The sequence below is a fragment of the Pipra filicauda genome, unplaced genomic scaffold (genome assembly GCF_003945595.2).
Source record: "Pipra filicauda isolate LSUMZ 115617 unplaced genomic scaffold, ASM394559v2 scaffold112_size3218982_pilon, whole genome shotgun sequence".
In the NCBI taxonomy this organism is placed as follows: Eukaryota; Metazoa; Chordata; class Aves; order Passeriformes; family Pipridae; genus Pipra; species Pipra filicauda.
In genome coordinates this window covers 140,554-167,144 of record NW_024103574.1, presented here as the reverse complement: position 1 = coordinate 167,144, position 26,591 = coordinate 140,554, and the positions used below count along the sequence as shown (strand labels likewise).

At 38.1% G+C, this 26,591-nt stretch overlaps 1 long non-coding RNA gene across 3 annotated transcripts in view; it reads left to right on the top strand.

Moving 5' to 3' along the window:
• Nucleotides 1-258: 258 nt before the first annotated feature.
• LOC113983756 overlaps nucleotides 259-26,591 on the top strand; it is a 120,673-nt gene continuing 94,340 nt past the window's right edge. Inside the window, exons 1-4 of one of the 3 annotated variants that reach the window (XR_005564151.1) lie at nucleotides 259-286; nucleotides 1,166-2,241; nucleotides 5,989-6,009; nucleotides 6,504-6,606. This is a non-coding gene — a long non-coding RNA (uncharacterized LOC113983756). Of the gene's footprint in view, nucleotides 287-597; nucleotides 2,242-5,988; nucleotides 6,010-6,503; nucleotides 6,607-26,591 lie in introns of those variants that run through there. The other 2 variants (XR_005564148.1, XR_003539211.2) reach the window with 2 other exon arrangements.

Genomic DNA, 26,591 nt, shown 5'->3' with positions numbered 1-26,591 from the left:
TGTTCCATATCTGTGTATATCTGTATGGAGTCTTACAACTATTTGATATACACACACACATACACATATTCCTGTAATATATTGAGCACTGTAAAACCTCAGCACTTTCTGACCTTGAACCAAATAATGTGACTGCACATCAATCATGTCATTTGTTTTTCCTATTTTTTCACAGAATTGCAGCATCACAGAATAGGCCAAGTTGGAAGAGACCCACAAGAATCATCGAGTGCAACTCCCACCCCTGCCCAGAACCATCCCCAAGAGTCACACCACGTGCCTGAAAGTATTGTCCAAACGTTTCTTGAACTCTGTTGGGCTTTGTGCTGTGACCACCTCTCTGGGAAGACTTTTCCAACACCCAACCACCCTCTGGGTGAAGAACCACTTTCTAGTATCCAACCTAAACCTCTCTGGCACTACTTCAGGTCATTCCCTTGGGTCCTGTCACTGGTCAGCACAGAGGAGAGGTCAGTGTCTGCCCCTCTTGTTCCCCTCACAAGGAAGTTGTAGCTGCAATGAGGTCTCTCCTCAGTCTCCTCTTCTCCAGGCCGAACAGACCAAGTGACTTCAGCTGCTGCTTATATGGCTTCCCCTCAAGGCCCTTCACCATCTTCATTAACCTCCTTTGGATGCTCTCTAATAGCTTAATATCTTCTTGTTTAAGTAAGTTTAGGCTCATTCTTATATCCATGCTTATGCCAGCAAAGTCATGAAGATATGTGCTTCTCATTGAGGGGGAAGGTGCTAAATATTGTGGTATTTATTATTCCCTTAGGGCAATTCATTTTATCATCTCAGGCTGATGAAAGTTTCATCTCACAGATGAGCTGTATACTCTTAATGAGACTTTCACTAGCCAGACAAATGAGGATATTGGTCACTGTTGACCCTTTAGACTTCTAGGAACCAGGCCACAAATGCCTTGGACACAGCAATTAAGAATTCAACTTGCAAGAGAGAGCAGGTGTGACCTGTATGACTTGGACCATCTTGCTGAGAAGAGATCCTGAAGCATTTTACAAGCCGAAGATTTTCATTCAGAATCAGACCTCACAAAACATGAGGCAGATAAACCTAAGGTGTAGACCACATTTATAGAGCGGTTATTTTGATATCACTTTCCAATGAATCATTAGTCTTTTACCTTTTTCTCCCCACATAGGAAGGGATAGAACATCAATATCTGAAGGAAGGAGGACATCTGGGAACCTGGACTTCAGCACAGATATTTAACATAATAGAGAATTCTTGTTTTCCAAGAAGCAAAGACAAGAAAAATTATCATGTGACCACTTTGCCTCCAGATTCATTTTTTTAAAAATAGAAAAAATAGATACTTTTTTGTAGAACTATCAAAAAGCAAAGGGTCTGGGTGTCATAACTGCATACTGTTTCACCAATGGTAAAACCTGCTTTGACCCTCCGGTATAAGAAAATAGCCCAAACAGCCTGTTTAGTAAACCAGAGAAAGCACAGTGTCTCCAAAGGGCCTGGCCTAAGTGAGTATCCAGAATCCCAGCAAGCCAAGAAATTCGAAGGCAGTCAGACTTGATTAAATTATTTTTTACTACAAATCTCATTTCAGAGAATGATTAACGGGAGAAGAGACATAAATGGCAGTCTTGATCAAAGGAGCTGCTGTCAGGGTACCATCTAGATAAATTAAGAAAAGAATGCTCAGGTTTCTGTGAAAGAAGACTAATGACATTAAGTCAGGATGAAATAGAAAGAAGCAGCAGTGCAGGCTGAAATAAAAGACTAGCCTGTCCTGACAAGAAGCCCTGAGAAATTTCCTGAACTAAAAAAGTTACTGGAATTGGAAAGGAATGATTTTCTGTAAGTGCCGGGTCTTGAAGTTATTCAAGACCCAGTCGTGAAATTTACTCTTTGGAACCTGTCAAGACAAGTGAAGGAATCCTCTGGAAGCACCTGAAACAGCAGTTGTTAATATCAGCTCTATACACTGCAGCTGTTCTGCATCTCGTGTGCTCACTCTACCCAATGAGGATCAGCTCCTTCACTTAAAGTCTGAAACAGTCCCAGCTGCAGGCAAGCAAACAGAGGATAAAAGGAGAGTGTGAAACCAACAGCCAGTAAATGTTTATGTAACTCAGGGAATCTGTTTACAAGAAAGCAGGAATGGCAATCTCCCGGAGGAAGCAGTGGCCCTAGCTGAAATCTTGGGAGGACTTTAAAAGTGATCTGAAGGTACCTGTGCAAACAGATGTTTCTCAGAAGGTAGGACTTTGTCTTTGGGTATACCAAAAAGGATTTCAAAAAAGTAAATTACAAAACCCCCCCAAACCCGTTTCAGTGGCAAAAGTGTACTCCTGGAAGTCTAATGTTTAAACCAAAATAAGATGCCCCATTTCTCAGGAAACATTGAATTGTTGTTTAAGTGTTGACTTAGTTTTCTAAGAAACGCTAGCGTTCCTAGCTAGAGGAGCAGATCTTCCATTAGAAGTTTCCTTGCCTTAGATTTAGATTATAATATAGAGTACATTTTTGCAGACAAGCACTTAGTGTGATCAGTACTAAAACTGTATGAGATTAGCTAATGTACTTTTCTGTGATGTGCAAAGTGAATGCCAGGACGCCCCATTGTACCTGACTGCAGTAGCATGAAGTTATGCTTCAACAGCCTTCCATTGTAATGTAGCATTTTGAAGGCAGGGAAGCAGTCTCTGGGGTGTTGCACATCAGCAAGAAATTATTTTTGAAAGTAGGAAATAAAGGAAGAGTTTGAACTGATGTTTAGAACAAATAAATGGGAGCAGCAAAACTTTTTGTAGTGGTATTACACGCCGTCATAGAACAATAGCTAAATGAAGCATGTATTTAAAATTTGGTGAGAAGCTTTTGTACGTTTTAGTTCTGTTTGGCTCAGCGGGTGTGCTGCACTTTAGACTTCAGTCTCCAGAGCTGTCAATCCAACAACTTTCACAAATGCTATATTCACTTAAAAGCTGAAAGAGGAAAATAGAAGGAGATGATGTTAATAGCACTTAGCACTTATATAGCTTTCCTTCCTGAAAGTACAGTGCAAACATGAGGTAATTAACAAGTACTTTGTCTTGGAGATGCAAATGTGTATCTAAACAACCTTTAAGCATAGAGAACACAGACACCTAAGACCAACCTATGCCCAACTGCACATTTTCATGTGTAAATATTGCAAAGTGGTATTTATGGTATCATTTCTCCGTGTAATCAATCAGGAAGTCCAGCTTGTGGAAAACAACACAGTATATTTCTGCATGCAGGGCTCCTTCACTGTGTGAAGAACTTACTGTAATGATTTCAGGTTTTATTTGATGAAGTGCCTAATATAGGTAACCACCAGAAAGTTATACAAGGGGGTGTGGTGTTAAAGTCAAAATATGTGATTTAGTTGCACAGATGCACCAGTTATTCAAACTGCCAACAGCCTCTGTAGCAATCCTGCTGTGCATGCTCTTCTCCATCAGCTCCAACATCTACCAACCTGGCATTAGGTACTCTGAATATGTTGCACAATGTCTTGTACTCTTGGACAGATAGTTATCCATCTATCTGCTTGCTTAGAAAGTTCAAAATCTTAAAAGGAGAGAACCAGAAAAGAGAGGTTCAGCTGGCACTGAGAGAAGGGAAATCCTTTCAAGGAGAAAAAGGGACAGATAAAGTGACTAATCTCAGACTTAACATTTTTCTAGAAATGAGAGAGAAAAATGTCTGCAGGTATGATGTGTTCTCAGTTACTTTTTTTCTGGTTAAAATAAAAGTTTGGTGGTGTTTGCAAAGCTAGAAGTAGATTCATAAGTTAATTTGTTAATTAAAGAGTTGTTCTGAGCTCTGGAGCTACCAAAGGCTGGCTGTGGATCAGCCAGGATGCAGAGCAAGTCTCCTGGGGAATTGTCTGTTTCACTCTCCTCTTTATTCTCTGGCTATTATGACTTTAAAATGGCAAATCTGTCAATTTTGCAATTTCCTCCAGTAATAGAGTTTTGGCAGAAGCTGATGCCTGTGCTGTACTGTACTCATGCACAGTTAGGTAACCAACGCATGCTCCATTTGAGAGAGGCACGAAAAGCTCCTCAAAGTTACTGCATTATAGTCTCTCTCAGTGCTGAGCTCAGCTGCTGAGAGCAGAGGAGGTGTGAAAAGGCTTGTTAATAAAAGTCTGTTTAGATTTCATTACTGTGAGCAGCCAAATCAAGACAATACAGACCTTGCCAACCCTCTGAGAATTTCAATGTTCTCTGGAAATACTTTCTTTCCTTCACTGGATACCTTTCCCAGTTGAACGTTTATGCCATGCAAGCAGAGCTCTCCCCTGCCACCTTTGAAGAATAGAGAGAATGGAGACTGCCTTCCTTTTGTAGAGAATGGAACAGGAAAGATGAAGGAAGGGCCTAATCAGACACACAAAAGAAGAAGCCTCCAGCTCAGCCTTCATTTTTCAGCCTTCTGTTTCCCCCTTGTTTTCTTTTTAAAACTAGAACAGGGAACTCCTTTGAGTTACAGGAGGAACAAAGATGACTGGTATGGAAGATGTGGCACTCTGGTACAGTGGTGTTGCAAAAATGCCAAAAGCATTGGGAAGGGGCATAACTCACTGATTGGCCCCTAGGTTGGTTATGTTTGACTCCCAGCTGGGGTTTGGGAGTATGTATTAGCAAGCTCTGGCACAGCTTTTGGGTTGTGCCAAAAGCATTTTATTGGCCAGATCCAGAGGAGTCTCCTACCAAGATTAATTGGAAAAGAGGTGCAGTCAGCCACAAAAACTCTAAAAAGATATTAAGTTCTTCTTCACAATGACTCTGACCTCTGAGCAGTGAAATCTTCTGCATTTCTGAATGAAAGCTGTAGCCATGGAGGTATCTTTGGCTGCATGACCAGCCCTAGTCTTTGACCAATTTGAGGATTTTAGTGATGTTTTTCAGATCACTATGAAAGAAAAATCCTAACCTGTGGCAGACTTGGCATGCAGTGTGGACAGGCTTTTTTTCCCCCCAGAAGATTAAACCTCTACTTTAATCACAGTGTTTTTACTTTGTTGTGGTCTTTTTAATGTTCTGCAAGTCTTAGATATTTATTAAAGTTTTTTCATGCTTAACTCTTGATGAAAGCAGATATAGGCCTCCTAAACATAAATGCTACTGTTCCTCTCTCTGTCAGCATAAACAATCACCTGAATATGCTGAATATATATATATATATATATATATATATACACATATACACATACATGTCAAACCCAACTAGTAATAAATGAAATGAAGTAGTTGCTGGGAAGCTGAGCCAGTCCAGTTCACCGTATATTCCACTGTGTTGAACTTTCATTATAAATTCAAAGTAAATTACAAAGGTCAGTAAAATCTTAGTTCACTTTTCTTTTCACTTGTCCACTTGTATTTTCGAAATAAGTCTCAAATTTAAATGATTAATGACCTAACTTAATCAAAAGGAGACTTATTCAGAGAAGAACATATATTAAATAACACATTTCCATACACATATTTTGCATCATTACTGAGTGATAACCTAATACAGTTAATTAGTACCTTTCTCCCTAGTATAACTTATTTGTCATGAAGAGTAGGATTTAGTCCTTTTCATCTTTTGTTATGTTGTGACTTTTGGTGTTATGTTTAGTGCTTGCAGTACCTCGCCCTTTCAGGAGATCCAGAAGGGTGATATTTTACTTATTCCATCATTGCAATCTTTTCTGTAGAGTTACTTACCAAAGCATTTTGTTACCTGGAGTGGTTAGTGGTGTAGTCATTGAAGTCAATATGACTTTCACAATTGATTTCAATGAGAAGAGGACTGTGTTGACTGCGACTGTGTCACCCTAGTAAAAGATGAACATTGTGCCCTTTTAAGTACCATATCACACCCATATTTTTAAGAGATCACCTGTAAAAAATGGCTTAGAAAAGGAGGGGAAGAGAGATGTGTCTGTTAGTGCAAACCTTACCTTCTGAATTCTGTTTCTTCTTGCAGGAGAAAAATAAAAAATATGAGGTATGTACTGTATATTAATATTTATTCAAACTGTCTTCTGATGCATTGCCTTTCTGATGCTACATGGTGTTCTCCTGCACTATTTCCCAGCATGATGGCTAATGTCCTGCTCTGAAAATTATCCATTAAAATTTTATCAATTTTGTGTTTTGGTGAGACAGTATGAGGAAATGCCACTGGAAAATTAGATTCCTGTTTGACATCGGGCGCCCAGTCAGCAATCCAATCCCATGTGTTTCTACTGAGACATTAGGATTTGATATAATTTTGGGCAGAAAACATTTTAAAATGAAACAATTGAATTTTCTAGATGGTCTTGGGGACCACTTAGCTTAAGAGAATACACTTACAAATCAAAAGCCTTTCAATCATTCTAAATATTATTTGGATGATATTTGCTTTATGTGTAGTAGCAGTTTGAATTTGTATTGAATGCTTGACTGGCTCGTGCTCACATAGATGATGTATGAAATTATTATTTCATATTTTTCTAGTGTTTGCATTGCAAGTGACATCTGGCTGACAGGAAGCTGGAGAAATGGGATATGAAGTGAATGCTGCAGTTACCACAGTATCATATTTATCAAAAGGCTTAAGGTTGGTCTGTCTTTGTTTAACATGTGAAACTAACAGCAATGAATAAGAAACAGCACTTTTTTTTTTTTTAAACTGAGCTGCTTAGAAAATGAAAATAGATGAAGAAAAAATGTTAATGGTATTCTGTTGATTGAATTAATTTATGTTGACAGTCATGCATACTGGCTGAAAGACAGTTCTCAGCTTGTTTGGAGGGGTTGGTTTTGTTGCTATTACGCCTTTAGATTTTGGTTAATGTTATATCATTCGTACATAGTATATCACAGATAGGGAAGTCTGGAACAAGCTACTGTAGCAGACTAGCACAGTTATTTTTAAAATAAAAGTGTTCAGCTACACAAGTTTAAGGGTGGGTTTAATTCTAATTGCATAATGACTTTGAAATGTGCCTATTGAAATCCTTTCTTTAACCAAACTCAGACCCTAACACATTTTCATTCGGCCCTTGTACTTGTCTAATAGTAAATTGTTTCTTGACTAGAATACAGGTTTCAAAAATTATTCTATTATTTTACAGTTTGAAATGTGGTATGAAAATTTATGATTCTTTAGAAATACGACTTCAGCCTTTAAAAAAGGCATTTTAAAAATGCATGTGGTTTGGGAGGAAGCTCTGCTCTTGTGTTACAGAACAAAACCAAAAGTGATACAGTGAAATGTCCAGCTTCTGGCCATGCCCTGGCTTCTACTCTGACTAGAGGTGTCTCTTGGACACTTTTTATCACTGCCTTGCTATCTTTCATCCTTGCTGGTTATGAAGAATGTGGAATTTGTGTGAAGGAAACCCACCCTAGAAAACTCCTCTATTATTTCTCAACTATCCTGGAAGGAAGGAATTTTGGGGCTGTATGGATGTGCTGTTCAGAAGAGAAAAGCAAGAAGAGATTGTACAGGGATAGTGGGGTGGGTAGAACAGACTAGGAGGGGAGAAGTCTGCCTAAGAAAGACAGATGTCAGACTAAATAATCGAAAAATAATTGCATCTGTACTGTTGCCAAGTGATTTTCTGATCTATGAAGTTATCAAACTGAGAGTATTCAGCATCTTCCAGAACTTGGACCCTTCCTTTTAAACAAATAGACAATCCAGCTGTGTGGTCCAATTCACAGGTAGAAAATACTAACAGTAATTTTTCTTTAAGTCTGCAATTGCAAGGTCTAGTTGGGAAATTTAAAAAAAAGACAACAAAAAAAACGGATCAAAATTAAAAGAATTGAGGGCAAGAAATACAAAGAAAAACAATCCCAAATTGTTCAAAGAGGAAAATTTTATTCCCCTAAGTGAACCTCAAGAACTGCCCATCTATTTACTGATGGTATAGGGAGTTTTCCTGTCCTCCCCTGTTAGACACCAGCAGTGTGAATACCTTCACTCAATTTTTCTCTCTGCTTTTGCAAACGTCTCCAGTCAATAAAGGCTGGACTTTTTCTTTGCCATACTTGCCTTTCCTTTTTGTTTTCTTGACAGACAATTGAGCAAAGATCACTGAGATGTTGATCACTTCAGACCAGCTAAAAAGAGTATCAGATTAGAGCATTCAGAGCAGTAAGTGTTCTGGGTGTAGCAATGACAGAAACAGAAATGATCAGAAAAGCAAAGAGCTGATGCTGCAGCACAGTCTGAGGCTGGTTTCCTAAGCATTGCATAGTAGTTCTTTGCAGCAATTCTTTAACCATGCAGAATTCTATATATCATTCATTGGAATATGCTTTGCAATTTTAGATAAAGATCACAAAGTATTTACCTTATAGTGGCTTTGGATGTTGTGGCAAAGAATTTGTCATGAGGAAACATTAGGTACCTTGTCACTTATGAAACAAAAAAAGAGAGCCTTTCTGAATGGGTACTGGTCACTGTTGCGATTCCCATGTGCTTGGATGGTTTGTTGTAGATGGATTAATATAAAACATAGTTTGCTTACCTGTTTTCCATGTTGTTATTTATTCTTTCTGAATATGACACCTTTTCTTGGGTTCCTTTAAAGCTCAAGAGAATGGATATCTATCATGCCTAAAGCATGTTACTTTGTTTTTCTGCAGTGAATGTATCCAAACTCTACTTGTGGAAGAGGTGGACTCCGTGGGCCAGGCCCCCTATCTAAAATTTTTACTTACTGTGTCTTTTCTTACTGACGGAATGATTCATATACAGACACATACAAGATATCTTGAACCTCTGTTAAACAAGTTTGCAAGTGTTGCTGCCCCCTGTTGAGCTAAAATCACAGAAGTCTTCAATATATTTTTTTCACTTTAATTCAGCTTTGTGTGTTGTATTATGCTACATAGTATTCTGTCTCTACTTTGTGGCATATGAAACAAGGCTGTCCTGGTTTTTAGCCGATGTTATTTATGGTCTGTGATGATGTACACGTCTACTTCTCTGTCTACCTAGCCACACACTAAGATTTTATCAGCTGCTGGTTAAGATTGTTAGACTTCTTGTATGCCAACACAAACAAAGAGCAAGGAAATAAGTGGTTAAGTAATTCAGCACCCCATTTACACTACTCTCATCAGCTCTCTTTCTCAGTCTCAACTACCTCACTTCAGTGACCACAGTCGCACTGTTTCCAGCTTCATCCTGATCACATTAGTTTCTTCTGTCTACTATTCAAGACAATGTTTCTTTGGTTCTGCTCCATGATTTTACACTTTCTATCTTGAATATTTGTACCCCAAACTAAGACATCATTAATTAAAAATTAGGAGAAGTCTGTAGATGATGGTTATTTGATAGACTGCAAGTTAAGAGCCGAGAGTCTGTGAAACACTTCATTGCATTCTTTAGCATTGTCCTTTGTGTGCTGAGTAGTGAAGCCATGCTTCTTCTTAATAGTTTGCATTTACAGTCTGTTTCACACAACAAGAGTGGGTCAGACTTCCTCTATTGCTCTTTTGAACTTTCCTCAGCCTGTGGAGAAAACCAGGTTGGTCAAAGGTCTGATCCCTTTGAAAGAGGAATTTTGGCACTTAGTTCTGTGGGGGTGAAGATGAAAGTGAATGAAGGATACTCAGTATAAACAACCTTTGCTTTTCAAGAGAAGAGTAGGAGCACCTTCATATACTACAGGAACAGAGTTCTCTAGATCATGTTAATGTCAGTTGAAGTACTTGCAAGTGAATTTTGAAGCAATTTTAAGGAGTGATTTGTATATATAATAAGAGCCAGAGAAAAAGTATTCACTTTTTGTTTAATGACTTAAACTAGTATTAACTGTGATAGACTTATGAACTGCCTGAGACACTTCAATACAATAGCAGACACTGAATATATTTTTATTTAAAGTTTGCTTGGCAAAACACGGCAGGAAGGGGAAAAGAGGCAAATGGACATAAGCACACAAAGCCATGAACCTGAGGGTTTTTTCCCCCCTCCCTTTTATTCCCAGTTCTTACCTCTGGAACAGTCTTTGGATAAACAGCAATCCTGAGGTAATGTACCATAATAGCAAAAGCTCTCTAAAGAGGGTGGAGTGGAAAAGAAAGGGGAGATTCTATGATGATAAATAAAGTCATTTCCCTTCAGCTTACCTTCACAAAGTTTTAGGGTAGTTTTAGAAGAGTGTTGTAAAAAAGAATGTTGCCTGCTTGAAACATTGCTTTCCCTAAAGGCAACACACTAGTGTATTGGAAGATACTTGTCCTCCTAGATGAGAAGAATTTCAATTCTTGACCATGGACATCCTAGGCTGGACTAAACAAAGAGTGTGGAAAGACCTCAGAAAGCCATTTTTACTCTCTATTATGGCTAAATGCTGTTATGACACATCTGAAGATATTGCTGTTACTGACTGATTTTGGCCTAATCTGTTTAACATTTTGATAGAATATTTGGGTTTTTTCCCCTCTTTATATTAGCTTTGAATGGTTTGATTTCTGCTTTGTAATTGTTGTGCTCCTTTTTTTTTTTGTTGCTCCTTGTTATTTTTGTCCATATTAAGAAAAATAGACTTAATTTATAAATTTTTGGCTAGAATAAACCTACCCTGCCTACTTTGCAGGTGGTTACATAGCACTCAAAATAAAAAAAAGAATGTGTAAAGTTGCCATAATGATGGTAATAGCTGTGAATTCCAATGATGATTTTAGGGATGGAGAAAGTCCTGAGTGTATGATCCTTCCAGTATGTATGTTGGTGTCTGTTCCTTGTCTGTGGACTAATCCTTTTTGAAGCCTTCCATACAGATCTAATTTGACTCAAAGCTCATCAATCTGAGGAGCTCTTTAGTAACAGCTATTTTGAAGTCTAAAATCCTTTAGAAACACTGTTTCACCATCCAAGAAGTTGACTTTGGCTCAGATAATAGAAACCTTGTCACCTCAGAAACACAGCAATTGCATTTCATAGCTAAAATAAAATGGGATTTAGATCCTTACACCCTAACCATAGCCATGTGGTTGGAGACTGCTAAATTCACATGAGAATGCATGTATGTGCTCCTTCTGACAACTCTCCCTTTCGACCTGCAATCACTTCAATATAATATATTTTCAAAGTCATCTTTCCTTGATCAGCTGACTACAGTATTTTATCATTTTGTAGTTTTTGTTTGCTTCATGGGTGAATACTTCACCAAATTGCATTTAATATCTATTAAATTGGATTTTTAAAATATCAAATGGTTCCATATCTCATTATGTTGTTCTTCATAATTTGTTATTTCTTTCAATTTGATACCACTGCATACTTAGAACTTGATTTCTTTTCTGTCATCCCATCTGCAAACAGGATCCTGACAGGAGTCCTGCCTTTTGAAAACATAAACTTCCTGGGAATGACTATTACATCCCTCTTTTCTTGAAGGAAGCATTTCTATTGCATTTATACTCTTCAGGTAGTTCTTTCCAGGTATCCAAATTGTTTGTTTTTCACTTTTAGCATCTCTGATCTCAGAACTGCTCTGATGAGATGATGTGTTGGTTTTTTTGCCTAGTTGAGCTTTTACATTTACATCTGTTGGCACATACTTACACTGTTCCACGTGCTCTTTGGCTCCCTTGGTTCTTTGTCAGAGTCAATGACGGTGTTGAAATTTTGGCAGAATATTGAAGTAGATAACACAACCCACACTTCTGCTTTTTTCAGTGGGTCGGCTTCCTAAAGACAAAAACTGCATAGTTTTGCAAAGTTATGGAAGGAAGAGTTGGCAAATCATAAGAGGTGTTGCTCATATTCTGTTCTGTTTCTTAAACTATGAAGTTTACCCTATTATGTGAGACTTTGGTCTAGAGACGTAACTGTGTTTGTGTTTGAAGATACCCAGAGTACTCAGCCTACAACTACTCTGAAAATAAATATACTAATGTGATAGCATTTGAATACTCCCATCCAGAATGATTTTCTGTGTTGATACAGACATTTTCTCATCTATATTATGCATAGCTGCTGTAAAATACAAAATTAAAAAAAAAAAGACACAAAATGGTCTAAAAGAGAAAAACAGATTTTTTTGTTTTTTAAATGGAATAAAAGTATTTAAAAAAAAAAAAAGAAGTCTTGAGAAGCCACTGCTTGTTTTGTAACTATTGTGGATAGTTATCCTTCCAGTCAGGGGTGGCTGGTGCATATACTTTTTTTTTCCACCGAGGCAGCTTCAGTTTAATAACTGTTTGCATAGATGTTAGAGCAATTTGTAGACTGTGCAAATGCATGGTATAGGTATTTTAGCAGACTTGTACCAACTTGAGTGTCTAGCATTAGACATCAGATCCAAATATGCATGTGTCCAGTTAGAGTTAATGAGGTGCAATATTTTGTCGTGAACAGACTTCTTTACTAGTTACAGCACTCAGACACAAATGCTCCTGTGGGGGCACAACTGCATTGTTAGCTATTTGCAAAAGTTTTAAGGTGTGTTAATGTCACTTGAAGCTCTGTGCATAAACAAGAGCTCCCTCTAGATATTTATTTAGTTAATTTTCTTCAGACTTCAGAATTGATATGTTCTACTCAGATGCACTTTTCATGATTGTTGTTATTATCTTGTTGGTTAACTATCATGTTGTTGGTTATTGGGTTGGCACTGCTGAACAGCAATTTGATTACGATACTTCAGACTAGAAAGAGTTCAGATGAACTTTTTCCTTACATTCAATTTTTGGGTTTAATATTTTGTTTCTGTTTCCCTATGCAGTTCATTTTTTTAGCATTACACAATAAAACAATAATGCAAGTTTTATGTTTCTACATACACACATGTATGCATATGTTAGTATATGTATACTATAGTTTGAGTTTGGGGATGATGTGCTTGTGGAAGAATCTGTACCAAAGAAAATCTGAAGCCCTCCATTTACCTGCACAACATGACTACTAAGCCCTATTCCAGTATACCTTTTCTCTGCTGTCTTTCAAATACAGTCATTTTGGGTCTGGATGTGAGTGTGTATAGGTCTCTAAGGTGGCTATACCACAACAACTGCCCCAAAATGGGGCACTGATTTGTAAATAAAGCTGAGTTTCTGAATTCTAGCTGCTGTCTGTTGCATCTGAGAAGTACTGAAGTTTCTGCCTAGACTGAAGGCACTGACCTAGAAAGATAAACAGGGAGCACATGTTTTGTGCCTGTGAATTACTGTTTGTGGTTTGCTTTGATAATTTTGGCCTTCATATAGAAGTAGTCACTTGTAGACAACTGGCAATTACTTTTGAGGCTGTGGGTATAATCCATTAATATCCCCTAATTTAATGCAACCGTCCAAATCAAACATTCTTCTGTTTTTAAAAAAGCCTGCAGGTAATGAAAGCTTCAGAACATTCATATGTGTAGTGTTACAGTAGAGAAGTCTAAATTCTGTATTCAAAGGCCTGGTAAAGTCCCAAGCTCATATTAATGCCACTTCAAGCTTCTAAGGGAATATTTTGACTGTTTGCCATGGGCCCTGTTGCTTATGGAAAAGCAAGGAACTAAACTGGTGCCTGCTGGCTTTTAATACATCTTTTTAGGGGAGGCCAAAACTTGGGCCAAGGAAAATGGGGAACCCACCCCAGTGACTGTGCCTGATGACATTACCAGATGTGCCTAGAGAACAGAAAACTACATCTGTGAGGTTCTACAAATATCCACCCTGTGGAAAATGGTGGTACTGGTGGGAAGACTTCCTTGTGTCCAAGTATTTCTGATTAATCTGATATGGTAAATGTTAGGTTTTCCAAATGAGGAAACAGCTCTTTTCATTCCTAATTTGGAAGATTTTTTCCTGTGAGACCTGGAGAATATTGAGTATGGATTTCCTGTGTTATATCAGAAAATCTGACCCTATTTCAGTGAAAATGTAAAACACTGTTCTTCCATTAGTCCATATTAATTTCATTAATCCATATTACAGAGTGTAAGAAATCTCATCAGTAAATTACCTTACAATTGGCAAATAGATAGAATGGGATCCTCAAATTCATTTTTCTTACCTGGATATCAGAACTCTATAAAGTTAGACTGCAAGGTGTCTTGTGATCACTCTCATACAGGGAGATCAAACCATAAATGACTTAGAAAAAATCAGATGTAGGTAAACAGTTCAAAATGGGCTGAGGGGACTTTAAACAACTTCATTCTTCTCTGTGCTTTTAGTTGCTTCTTTGTGCAGTCAGTCTGTTAATAATCTGTTTGTGTTGTTTATTATTTCTGAATCTTAGTTTACTTAGCCTGTATATAAACTCTGTCTCCTTTTGGTATTGCTGCATCATATTTCTGAAAAATGAGATCATATTGCTATGGAAGGAAGCAATATGGAGAATGCCACTTTTGTATTTTTCCAGTCTTAATGTTCCCCTCAATGACAGGAAGAAATCACTAATAAATATAAATTTGATAACCTTCAGAAAACCTTTTGCTGAACAGTCTTGATTTCTGATTTGTGCTAGTTTAAGTCATTCCATTTGCATACAAAAATAATCTCTCTTTTTCCCATCTGTTATATTATTGATTTACATCTTTCAGGTAGTTATCTGCAATGGTGCACACAAACATTCATAGTTTAATACTGTCATTTTGAGCTGATTTTCTATAGTCTATTGAATATAAACCATGAAAAATTTAAGATACATTCCACCTTCTTTTAAAAGTTTATTACAAACTTTGGAAACGAATTGTGTTTCACAATAATGGATACCTTTACATTCTTTTTTGCTGCTCTGTATTTTTCCGACACTTGATAAATATCACTCTGTAGACCAATAAATAGTAATTTTGAAGCTTAGACCTTGATTGCTTTGTTTAGATAACTCTGTGTGTGTAACCATACCCACAGACTTTGAGTCATAGCCTGCCAAATCAGAGGACAATAACTGGAAATACTTCTTCCCAATGGCTGGCTACATGTTGCCACAAGTGAGACAGTAGGTAGTTTTAGCACGCTCCTCCTGGTTGGCAAGTACCATCACAGATGGTGTTAACCATGTCTTCGTGGTATCCTCAGCAGGTGAACTATTGACCTGCAGTCTCTGGATGGCCTTCTGAAGTCAATGGTGCATTGGAGATAGACTGAGAGTATCACCTATGTTTTAAAATGCCTCTTGAGTCATCTCACTGTGAGGGTGAGTTCAAATTAGTATGTATTAGGTACTCCACCAAAACATGCCTACTGTGTGCAGATGGAGCTCAAGTTATATGCAAAACTGGAGTTACAGCTCAAGCTGATACAGAAAGACAAAGCCCAATGTGAGTTTGAATAGATATTTGTCTCTAGTAGAAGGTAAATACTCTGAAAAACATGCTATGATTGGTATGAGACAACCAAGTCAATATAGCTAAAGTCTAGCTTGCTTGTCTGTTCATCTCTGAAAATAGCCCCTTGTGTCTGTTGGTGAATGAAATAGTTTGATTCCCCTTAATTACAGTACAGGACAGTGGAATGCACCAGCCTCCCTTTCTACATGCACAGTTCCTCTCCCAGCTCTGAGGAGCTTCATCTTAACAATAGTGCTGCACACCATTATGTCCAAAGGTAGTCAAAAGTTTGGAAGGACTTAAGGGAACACTAACAAAAATTTATTAAAAAGTTGGAATGATAAATGCTCTGTATGAGAAAAGAGTAAAAAGAAATATAAATAGGTTGGCTGGCTGACGTATTCTGGCAGTTTATCTGAGGAAGCCTCACAGTAGTGACATCTGTTAGACTATAAACATGACTGTCAATATTCAGGAAAATGGACTCTTTAAAACTTGTCTGTAAGGCTGGACTAGCTTTAGTCCTGGGTTACTCCACAACAGAAGTACTTGGGTGACTTAAAACTGGACAGATCACCAGGAGCTGAGCTTTCATTTTACTGCACTGATGAACTGCTGGTGAAGGTTTGATGTCCTGTGGTTGCATCTGCCCTAAGTCCTTGCCTTTCCAGTTGGTATTTCTAGTAAGAATAGGAAGAAGACCCGCTGTCACACCTCTGTGGTGCAGAAAGTCAGAAAACTTTGTTTCATTATAGTGGTGTCATCAGCAGATGAGGAACTTCAGAGAAGTCTTAAAAGACTAGTCTTTAAAGGATTAAACTCCTTCAATGGTAAGGAAGGAAGTCTTTAGCTGGAGAACATAAATAAACATCTTAGTATTAAAGAACTGAAGGATTACTGATCGCATACAGAGATAACAGCATATTTAGCATCTTATTATTCCTCCAGAAGGAGAAGACTGTTTCTTGATCAGACACTCTTAAGTGTTTAGTAGCAGGGAAAACTGAGGTTTAAAATAAAACACAGGTTTCCCTATGCTGTAGCCCGGCAGGGTGGGGGCTTAGATCTGAAAGGAGGAAGGCCACACTTGATCCTGGAGGGTAAGAATATTTTACCCTTTCCTTTGGGAATGGTGGAAACCCTATTAAAATGAGTAATTTCAAATTTAGACTGAATGAAGCACTTCAGAATTTACTATGGGGAACAATCCAGTGTTGGCAAGAGAATGAACATAATGACCTAATACTGTAAAGACTGTCTATCTCTATTTCCTGTAGATCTGTGAAATGTCTGACTTTTGCAGGATTTGATTCCGATGTGACCACCAAGAAAACAGAATGAGGAAAGTTTTCTTATTCTTGGTGTGAGTGTAATGTTCCCACATTTCTTTATGGCAGTCCTAATCTAAACGATCTGCAATCCTTGAGCACAAAGCCTTCAGGTTTAGCTGGGGCAGGTTGCAAACTGCTGAGCCCTGCTAAACATCCTCGGAGCTGCAAAAGGCACAGGGTTCTTAAGCTTTTATTTGAATAGGCTGTAGCTATTATTAAAATAACCTTCAAGTATTGACTCAAAATCCCTTCACACTTTGCTAAAATTGTGCCGAAATTTCTGTCATTCTCACTAATATGTTTCATTTTCTTTTCCACATGCTATACTTAGCATTGTGAGAATTTCTTCCTCTTCTACCTTCTGTATATTTAAAAACTGTTGGTGCCATTTTCCTGAAACAAATAAGTGAATTTTTCCCTTTGATCATTTTCTCTGTTCTTATTAAAAAGTACATTGCATTTAAAGCCGCCTGTTGTCTGTTGTTGTTTAAATGACAAGTCCATATCGGGTGCTTTAAAAGTTTGCAGCTACAAATGGAAATGTCTTTAACTATTTATAATCATCTTTGTTTAAATTGTCTTTACATGTAGAAGCATGGTAAGTGAGGCACAGAAAGGCATTGAAAACAGCATCTTTTTTAAAAAGTCATTGTTTTTGTGAAATGGACCCATTCTTACCAAGGACTGAGGAAGTCTTTTATTTTTGTTTGGTTTTGTTTTTTTCATCAGCATATGAAATATTTACTTGTTAGGCAGTATCAAGAATACCCATTTTCTATAGTGCTGTACCAGCCCAACCCATCAATGTGCTGGTTAATTAAGTGTGACCTAAACCAACTTGACTTGAGCTCTGCATTAAATGCACAAAACCCATTTGAGCTGACCAGCAGCAGAAGTGGTACTCAGAGAAATTGAAAAGGATTTCTCCCAAATGCTTTCTACTTACTTACAGCACTCAAGTAATGGCTGAAGATTAGCATATGACATGACAGATTACATTAAGTCATGTCTTTCCACTGCTTTATGACAGCACTATCACATTAGCTTCTTAGCACTGGCACATCGAGGCATGCAAATGTTTTCAGACCCTCTTATTCAAATCTACAAGCTGACATGGCAGCCTTGATATGATTATTAGTCATTTGAGAGACTTTAATTCACGTCATCAGATAACAGGTTCTGCTAAAAGGTTAGAGAAACTGTCTGCTTTTAATGAAGCCCTCAAAAAAGACCCTCAAAACCTCCCTGCTCACAGAGAGCCTGATTTGACTTTATTGACAAGATCCCCCTAAGAGTGAACTTGAGTTGAATAAGTAAGCAGGCATCTAGAGTGAAAAAAACACTGACTTCATTTAAAATGAGACCAAACTGAGTTGAAGTCCTATCTTTCTGCCTCCAATTTTCTCTTTCTGGTTGTATCCCAGCTTTAAAGACAAAGTGCTCTACCTGGAAAATGTTTTCAGCATATGATGTTGAATGAGGAAAGGTGGGGCAAAGACTGGCTGTGGATACCTTAGTGGCAGACTTTCATTGTTATACTGAGTGGAAGGTCCCTGCTGCTTACCACGAAGGGTTAACTGATGCCATCTTGTCACAAGGAGCTGTGCAGCACACTTGCAAATTCTGTTTGTGCTCTTTTAGTCTGCATTTATTAACATTACTTCATATTCAGATATTGTTTTATGTTAAATCATGGTGAATTTACATTCCAGTGGAAATACCTTGTAAATTAGTTACCCATAGATCAGTGGTAGTTGGCACAGGGTGAATGAGGTGAGAGGTGATGTTCTTCCTGGGCAGGTAGAAAGGAAGGTAGGCCTTTACCATTAAAAGGGATACTTGTTGCTAGAGCAGGGATTTCTCTTTGCAGGTGGTGCGGGAAAATGGTGCTGATCCCAGCCAGCATTGCCCCCAGACCAAAGATATGTGTCACAAAATTGAAAAAAAAAAATAAATCTGAGTTCTTAAAATCCCTTTTCATCCGTGTCACGGTGGCCTCTGCATCAGCAGAGCTGATGTCTAGATAGTACTGCTCAGACTACTACTGACTTCCAGAAAGCTACTGGTGTCTCTGTACCTGGAACTCATGGCAGGCTTTTGTTACCCAATCCCTTATTGTTGCCTAAGGAGGAAGCTGAAGCTTACTTGTGGGCTTTGTGAAGCACCTAGTTTAGAGATCACTTTGCTTATGCTTCAGATTTTCTCTTGATCCTTGCTTGGTTTGCCTCTTAGCAGTATGCTTATTTGGAAAGTGGTAGAGAACTGTACTTGGATTTGCAGACGTTGTGTGTTTAAGCTAATTGTTACAGCTGAGTTTAATTTTTTTCTTTGCAAAGCCAGTTCAGAGTCCCTAGTATAGGACTCACACTTTGGTTATTAGGACATGCATAGTCTGAGTTTGAGACAATGATTGACTGCAGCTGATTCACCTCGTTGTAAAGGATCTGGTTTTTACCACCTTTCATGTTGCCTCTCAGTGTCACCTCTATAGCACACATCCTCCAGGAACTCTGATTTTGTTCCTCTGGATATAAATGTGCCAAGTACAAAACAGCTCAGTTCTCTATACCAGCTTACTAAATCCTCTTGTCTTTATTTGCCTTTGCCACTCCTGCAGCTTTGGTCACAGTGGTCCTCTCAGATCCGATCAACCTGTTCTGCTTCTTTTTCCATGTCTTCCAGTTCTCTTTTTATCTGTGAAAAATCGATGGTTCTTAAGTACTACCAGTCTAATCTGACTGTATGTCATCTCATTTCTTAGGGATAAATTGACAGGATGAGCAGCAAGGCAATGGAGCACCAGCTCCTTTTTTAATGCTCCCACCCTTTTTGCCAAGAGCTTTTCTGTCCTTAACTACAGCTCCTCATCACAAGACTCCATTTCTGTGCTTTACCATCATGGGCCATCCTTTTTTTGTGTCTGCTTCACTGATTCTCCATCTCCTCTCATATCTATCTTAAGATGCATTTTTCAGCTTTGCTTATGCTTTTTAATTTCTCTCATTGGATTTATGATCAAGTACTTTAATTTATTAATCAGACAATGTCTTTGTAACTGCATTATGTAACTTAAACCATTATTTTATATAACTTTGCGCAGTGTTTTGGACCACAGTTTGTATGAAGGTTACTATGCAACAGTTACAGTGCTTTTTGCATGTTTTTTCTCTGAAACAGTAATAAAAAAAATCTTCTATTACATTATGTTATGTCATTGCTCATAAATTAATTTGCAAGACTGAAATGAAATATTTAGACTTCAGTCTTGCAGACTCTTCCACATGAGTTCTCCCACTGACCTTGAAGAGGATTGAAAAGATTTAGGCCTGTTCATGGGACACTTCAGCAACTGATGATATAGGCAAATAAGGGGGTTTGGGCAGCTCTCTCAGGTGTACCTGTGAAACTTCCTACCTATAGCAAGAATAAAGGGATACAGAATTATGATAAAAGACAGGGCATAACTGTAGCAATAGTTTTTCCTCATCACAGAGTAAGTGTAGGGGTTCTCTTACTGCAGATTATCCTTGAAGTTGTATACCAGATTAGGTAAAACAAATGAAGGAAAAGGTTAATATCCATATATATGTACACCAATAGTATGTATTAGTAAAGACAAAAATATGTACCTACTGTGAGTCCTCATAGCACAGGCAAAATCAATCCCAAAATTATTCTTATGAGATTTGACATGAACTAGCCTGACTGAAGATGTTTATTTTAAGCCATCCATGATTTCACTGGGCTGGATACTTGCTGTGAAAAGGAAGTTTCATACATCTTTTTCCTGCAGCTCTACTGGCAGCAGAAACCTTAAGTAAACCTTTACTGCACTGTGTGGCACTGGGTGTCGAGATCCAGCACCACCATCCCTGCTGTCAGTGAATGTGTTGGTGCTGGTAAAAGCCTCGAGTCCTCAGCCTGGCACAATCCCAAATGCAGCTCCATCCTGCTTTATGGGTTGATTTCAGCAGCAGAGGGAAATAACAGGAAATGGCTTCTAAACTGGAGGTTCCAGTTGTTCCTTCAGCTCCAGTCCTAGGAGGGTTTATCGTAGCTGCTGACTGTATTAGGACATGTCTGACCTGCTTGCATTTCCTCCGTAGATGTATTCCTGATCCTCATTTGTCTTTTCTGAAACACTTCAAGTAGAAGACTGGGATTAGAGAAACACAAATTATTTTAAAAGCCCTGCTGAGTCTCTGCATTTTTGCAGACAGTTCTGTACTTGCAGTTATTTCCATCTTGTAGTTTAATACAAGCTAGAAAATCCATACTGCTTTGCTCCCCTCTGCCTGTTTCTTCTGGAAGGTATACATGTCGATCAATAAAGAATCTATCTCCCCCTTTTCATTACTTCTAGCCTCCTGCCATACTCATATTCTCCTATACACAGGTTATGAACAATCCCACTGTCTCAAAATTATTTTAAATGTAATTTAGGCTAGAATGCTGCAGAGTGACAAATGCTAGTGAGTTGAGAGGGTTTGTTCACCAGAGGCTGCAATCTCTTGCGACAGCTAACTATGGCTCTAATCTTCATTTGCACTTTCCCAGTCCTGTAACAGATTGCATTTCTCTCGCCCTTTCTCTCCCTCTCTGTTATTAATTCTTCACCTTTAAAAAGATTAATACCTTTCAAGAAATGGACTTGTGTGCTGATTCAACTATTCTGAGTGCTAATATATGGAGCCCACAGCACTGAGAACAGCAGTTTGATATCCACCACCTGATGGACCTTGATGTACAGCCACTGTTATCTCAAGTTTTCATGGTTTGTGAGGCTTAACACTTACTGTACTTGTGTAAAAAGGTGCTGCTAGTGGGAATGAAGGAATTGCTTTAAGAGGTAAGAGAACTACAGAATGGTTTTAGATTAATCCTACCTGCTAGTCGTACATTTCAATGTTGAAGGGCTGACCTCAGTACCTGGATTTCTTGTCAACAAAAAAGCTCTCAGTGACCTACCTAGGAATCAACACAAATATAAGGTGTGATCAAAGGGAGTGGCCGAGGTAAGTGGCAGAAATAGCAGGAATCACTTAAATTTGGTCTGTACCAGAACAGATTATGATGTTGACTTCACAAGGTATCAGCTCTTTCTCATTGCATTATGCTATTGCTGATATAGAAATATTTCAAGTTGTCTGGCACTGAAGTCTTCTAAGTAGGAATTTGATAAAAATCCTCATCTTTAATATCTTGCATTCAAATATCCTTTAGCAATCTTAGCAGTCATGAATATAATACTTATTATTACTTGTGTCTAAATGTGCATAAAATAATGTTTTTGTTAAAAACAATTTTTTACTGTTGTTATACTCATTTCCATTTAATTTTTACTGGCTTACATATAGATCTTTCTGTCATTTTAATCTGTCTGTCCTTCATACATCAGTTCTAAGGCCTTGTGTGATGTAGGACAGATGACTACCAACTCCATCCCAGCACATATGAACAGATGTATTTTAACTAGCTGACCTGAATACCACGTGCATTTCTATATTACCCAGTTCCATGCTATGAAATTATTTGAGCTTTAAACAAGCTTCTCTGAGCATAGTGGACTCACTGAGTGCTGAACAATGGTGGGTTATATATTTCTGACACTGAACTGCCTCAGATGCCCCAACAAACATTGCATTCTGAAGTATAAACATACTACTTATTTCAGATTTCATCAGACTTATTTTAAACATTAATTAGCTGGTGGATGTGGTGCCTAAACAGTTCTTTAACTGTCCTTTCAAAATATATATTTAAATCCTAGGCTATGTATGACTGAATTTGATTTAGCACTTGATCTTAAACCACAGTTCAGTTTAAGTGAGCAAGTAATTGGGTTTTCCTCACAGTGACAGAGGATCTCAGAATGAAGTTGCTTTGACAAATATCGTGGGTGTTATATTTTTATAGCATGAAACTTTACCCTGTTGTCACTGATGTCAAGGGTATCCATTGATTTTACTGAAGAGTGGAAGCAACCCCACAGCCAACAGAGCTTTAAGACACAGCCTAGCAGAAATAATTCCTTGGGCAGGTGGCATTGTCCAAAATACTCTTGGCAAAAGGAGCTGATTTAGAAAGCAGCTCACACTTTTTCTTGGTGATGTAGTACAACATATTTGATAAATGGGTGTGCTATTAGATGAAGCTGGTATGGCCCAGAGTTGAAATTAGCTATAGACCTTAAAAATAAACCAATATTGATACACCTCTAGAAAGACAATATTGCCATATTAAGGGTTGGCATTCGTCTTATGCATTTCTGTGGATATATGAGTGTATGCATATGTGCCCATACAGTGTGTGTAATCACACACATGTACAGGTTATATTCCTAGTCTGTTGGGCAGATATCATCTTAAGGTCAGTAGAGGGGGTGCTTACCTTTGCAAGGCACTTGTCTGTGCCTATACTTTGTCTTCTAGTATCTCTTGAAAGCTCTTGTCTGCAAAACTGCCTTACCCTGCTGTCTGTGTGGTAAAGATTTCAAAAGAAGTTACTGTGTGGTGGTAGGAACTGCATCCTGCTCTACATGAGTCCCTGTAACACAGTAGAAAGTTTGTCTGAGGCAACTGGATGTGTTTTTTAGGATATGCCATCCTTTCCTTTTGCTTGCTGTACCTTTGAAGTCAACAGGCACAGAAGGGCTCTTGTTAATGTCTTCCTGCAGTGGTAAAGGACCTGAGCAAAAGTGCTGGCAATGAGCACACCTGGGCAGGACCATTGCTGCACATGCTGTGGCTGAGCATGTTTAATGGCACCTAACAGCCTATATTCTATTAAGAAACCAAACAAAAACAACAAAAAAATCTCTTTCCTGAGTTGTTTGGGTTTTTTGTTGTTCGTGTAACAAATACAACTTGTTGCTCTGTCATTCTTATTTGCTTTATTAAGCCTTATTTGGAGATTTTTACATAATAGCATAAATGTAGTGTTTTAAAGGGGGGAAGTTTTTGATAAAGAAAAAAGTATTTTTTCTTATTTATTCTCAAGATTGTGCAGAAGGTTTATAGTTTCACAAGAACCTGGAATTCAGAGTGATGCTGGGGCTGGAAAATGCACTCCAAGAGGATCATGGCAGGACCCCAACATTGCTGGTTCGAGATTGAAGGTGATCAGTTAGAGCAGAAGACACAAGTCAGCGTGGAAATCCTCATCACATGGTGCTAAAACTTTACAAAAGTTCAAAAATGATAGGGGAAGATCAGAATTGAGGGAGTGGAATGCATCAAGGATTATTGTATACAACTGTAGAGCTAGTGTTGCTGCTGGAATAGTATTCTGGAGAAAAGTTACTAGATGCTTACCTCTGTTCCTGTGTCTGCTGGACATTTTCAGAGTCAGGATACTTGACCAGGTGGATCTTTTATCTGACATAAATAATACAGCAAAAAGAAAGAAGCCTGGAGAAATAACTACCTTATTTTACTAAAATATTTAACGACTTCTTTATTCTTGTTGTCAGTGCCAGACTGATGTCAGGATAGACCCTCTTATCTTCTAGGCTATGTCTATTCACAGGCTTCTTGGAAAATCTAAATGATGATTCTATTAGAAATGTGACTGTCAGAGTAATATGTGTTCAGGCCCTAAGAAAGACGGTGTTGCTGGTATGGATAGATACAATTGCACTATTTCAATAGCAACCATGAGCCAGAGAGCTATTAGAGCTCTTTTGTTAGATGATGGATAATATTTTCTTTTAAAACTAAGCAGAAGGTAGTCAGTGTGATCATTTAATGACGGGGCTGTTCATTCACGTTAAGGAACTGCTGGTTTAACTCCATCCCATTCCTTTCTGGGTGTGATGTATTGGTGGAATTCTAAGGGACATCCAGTGGGATGGGAGGGGGAAGCAGTGTTAATCCTTTACTGCTCAGAGGAAGTCCTAAACAGAGCTGTACAGTAGTGATGATAACAGACCAAAACAGCATCCTGTCATTCAGGTGCACCTTTTGATTAGATGGAATCATCCAGAGGAGACATGAATCCTCGTCCACTTGCTTAAGACAGAATATACCTCCATGACCTTCAGCTGCAGATTCTTGTCACGTTTGTAGGCCCAGCAAAGGACAGATATTAGAGGCAGCAACTCACAAGGAACTAGCATGTGGCTGTAATTTGGGCTTGAAGGAAAAGGTGCTGTAGAAGAGAGAGAGGACTTGCTGCTGGGAAAGGCTGAAATAACTAAAATACACCACTAAACATGACTTAGAGGATGCGGCAGAAGAGAACCCTTTCCATTTTAGCAATTCCCAAGTGTTTAGTGGTAGTTCATTCACTTCATGATAAAAATGAGATTTGAGGTAACACATTTTACAAGGCTTGTTAAGACTTGACAGAAAAAAAAAGTTGGCCTCTAGCACAGCATGTTGTGAGCTGAAAGAAACAAGCGTGAGAGGAAGATGGGAATTAGAGCTCCTTGGAGAGGAGAATCTCAAGGGTTTTACAGATACCAGGTCAGTCAAGAAGGACCACAGAGAGACAAAAAGAGAGATTTTGTGATAGCTACGAACCAGGTGCGCTGGGAGTATGAAAGTCTGAAGGACGCACTGATACCTGCAAGGGCTGGCTAGAGGACACAGTCAGCATAGCAGATAGTAGATGCCTGCTGAGATTAAAAAGTATGGAGAAAATCAGATAAAAAGCATAAAATCTGCTATGTAACAGTTAGCAGATTTTAATGCCTGTTTTTTTCAACCACAGGCAGACTTTAAACTGATCTAGTTCTTACTGGGTTTTGTCATTTTTTGCAAGATTGTTAGAAGTTTGCATTTGCACCTTCTAAACTGTAGCTGGATTCTGGATAAACACAATGCTTCTGTTTCTAAGCCTGCTAAACCCTAAGATATTAGCATTCATCTTGCTGCTTCTCCATCTGCTACTGCTGGTCCATGTTTGCATATGTGTAACCACCACAAACTCACCAAAATATACTACCTCAAAAAGTGCTTCAGACCAATAATTGTGCCCTGAGGTGTATAGCTGAACATTCACCTCAGAAAAATGAACAATTCCAATAAGTGAACTCATGTGTATCGTATACAATCAATCCTTTTCAGAAGACTTAAAACACTTAGAAGAAAATATAACCCTGCTTTGTTCAAACTCAGTGTGTGTTTATAAAAGTAACTGAGTAATGGTCTTGAGAGGCCCTTTAATATATTCATTGTAATAAAAATGACAAAAGTTTGAGGAAAAAGTGGTTGCATTTCCATATATGCAGAGGAAAACAATTTTGAAAATTTGAAAAAAATATAATTCAGCCTATTCCAATCATAAGTATTACAATTATGTGAGTGATGTATGATATACATGAGAAATTTAACTGTAACAGTTCAGGTAGTTTTCACAAGTAGGCTTCTTAAGAGTGCTCATTTCAGACTGCAGACAAATGTCTGTATTTAGTTTCTAATAGATAGTTTTGTAGAAGTTCTGTCCATTCAGAATACAGAGTATATCACATAATATTCAAGCTTGACTTAAGGCTCCATATAATTTAGAAAACAAAGTTTGACCATAAGTATTGTGATAGTTTTATAGTTCTATTTTTGTAGGAACATTAACTTGCCAGTCTGTTCTATACATGGATTCGTACCCATAGCTGTAATTCATATATAGATAATGTGCAAGTTTCTTAGAAAGACATTTTATTCAATAGGTATCAAAGGTTTTTAGTTAAGTATGATCACTGTCTCCACAGGTGGGGAACTTTTGTTATGAAAGGCTTTGTAGATTTGCTGAAGACCTAAAAGTAGTTCTCAACACTGAGTGGTGGTTTTATGGAAAGTTTTTGACAGCATACGACAAACCATATTCTGCTGAATATTTGTGCTTTGGTCTCTCCAAAACTTTCTTAAAGGTGTGCTGTTATCCCAGAAAATTCCTATGTGTGTAGGAACAGATCTGTAAGTGTTAGCTTATTAAAGGTCAGTTGGAGGCTTTTCACCTGAAGTTGGGGGTGGAAGGGAAAATCC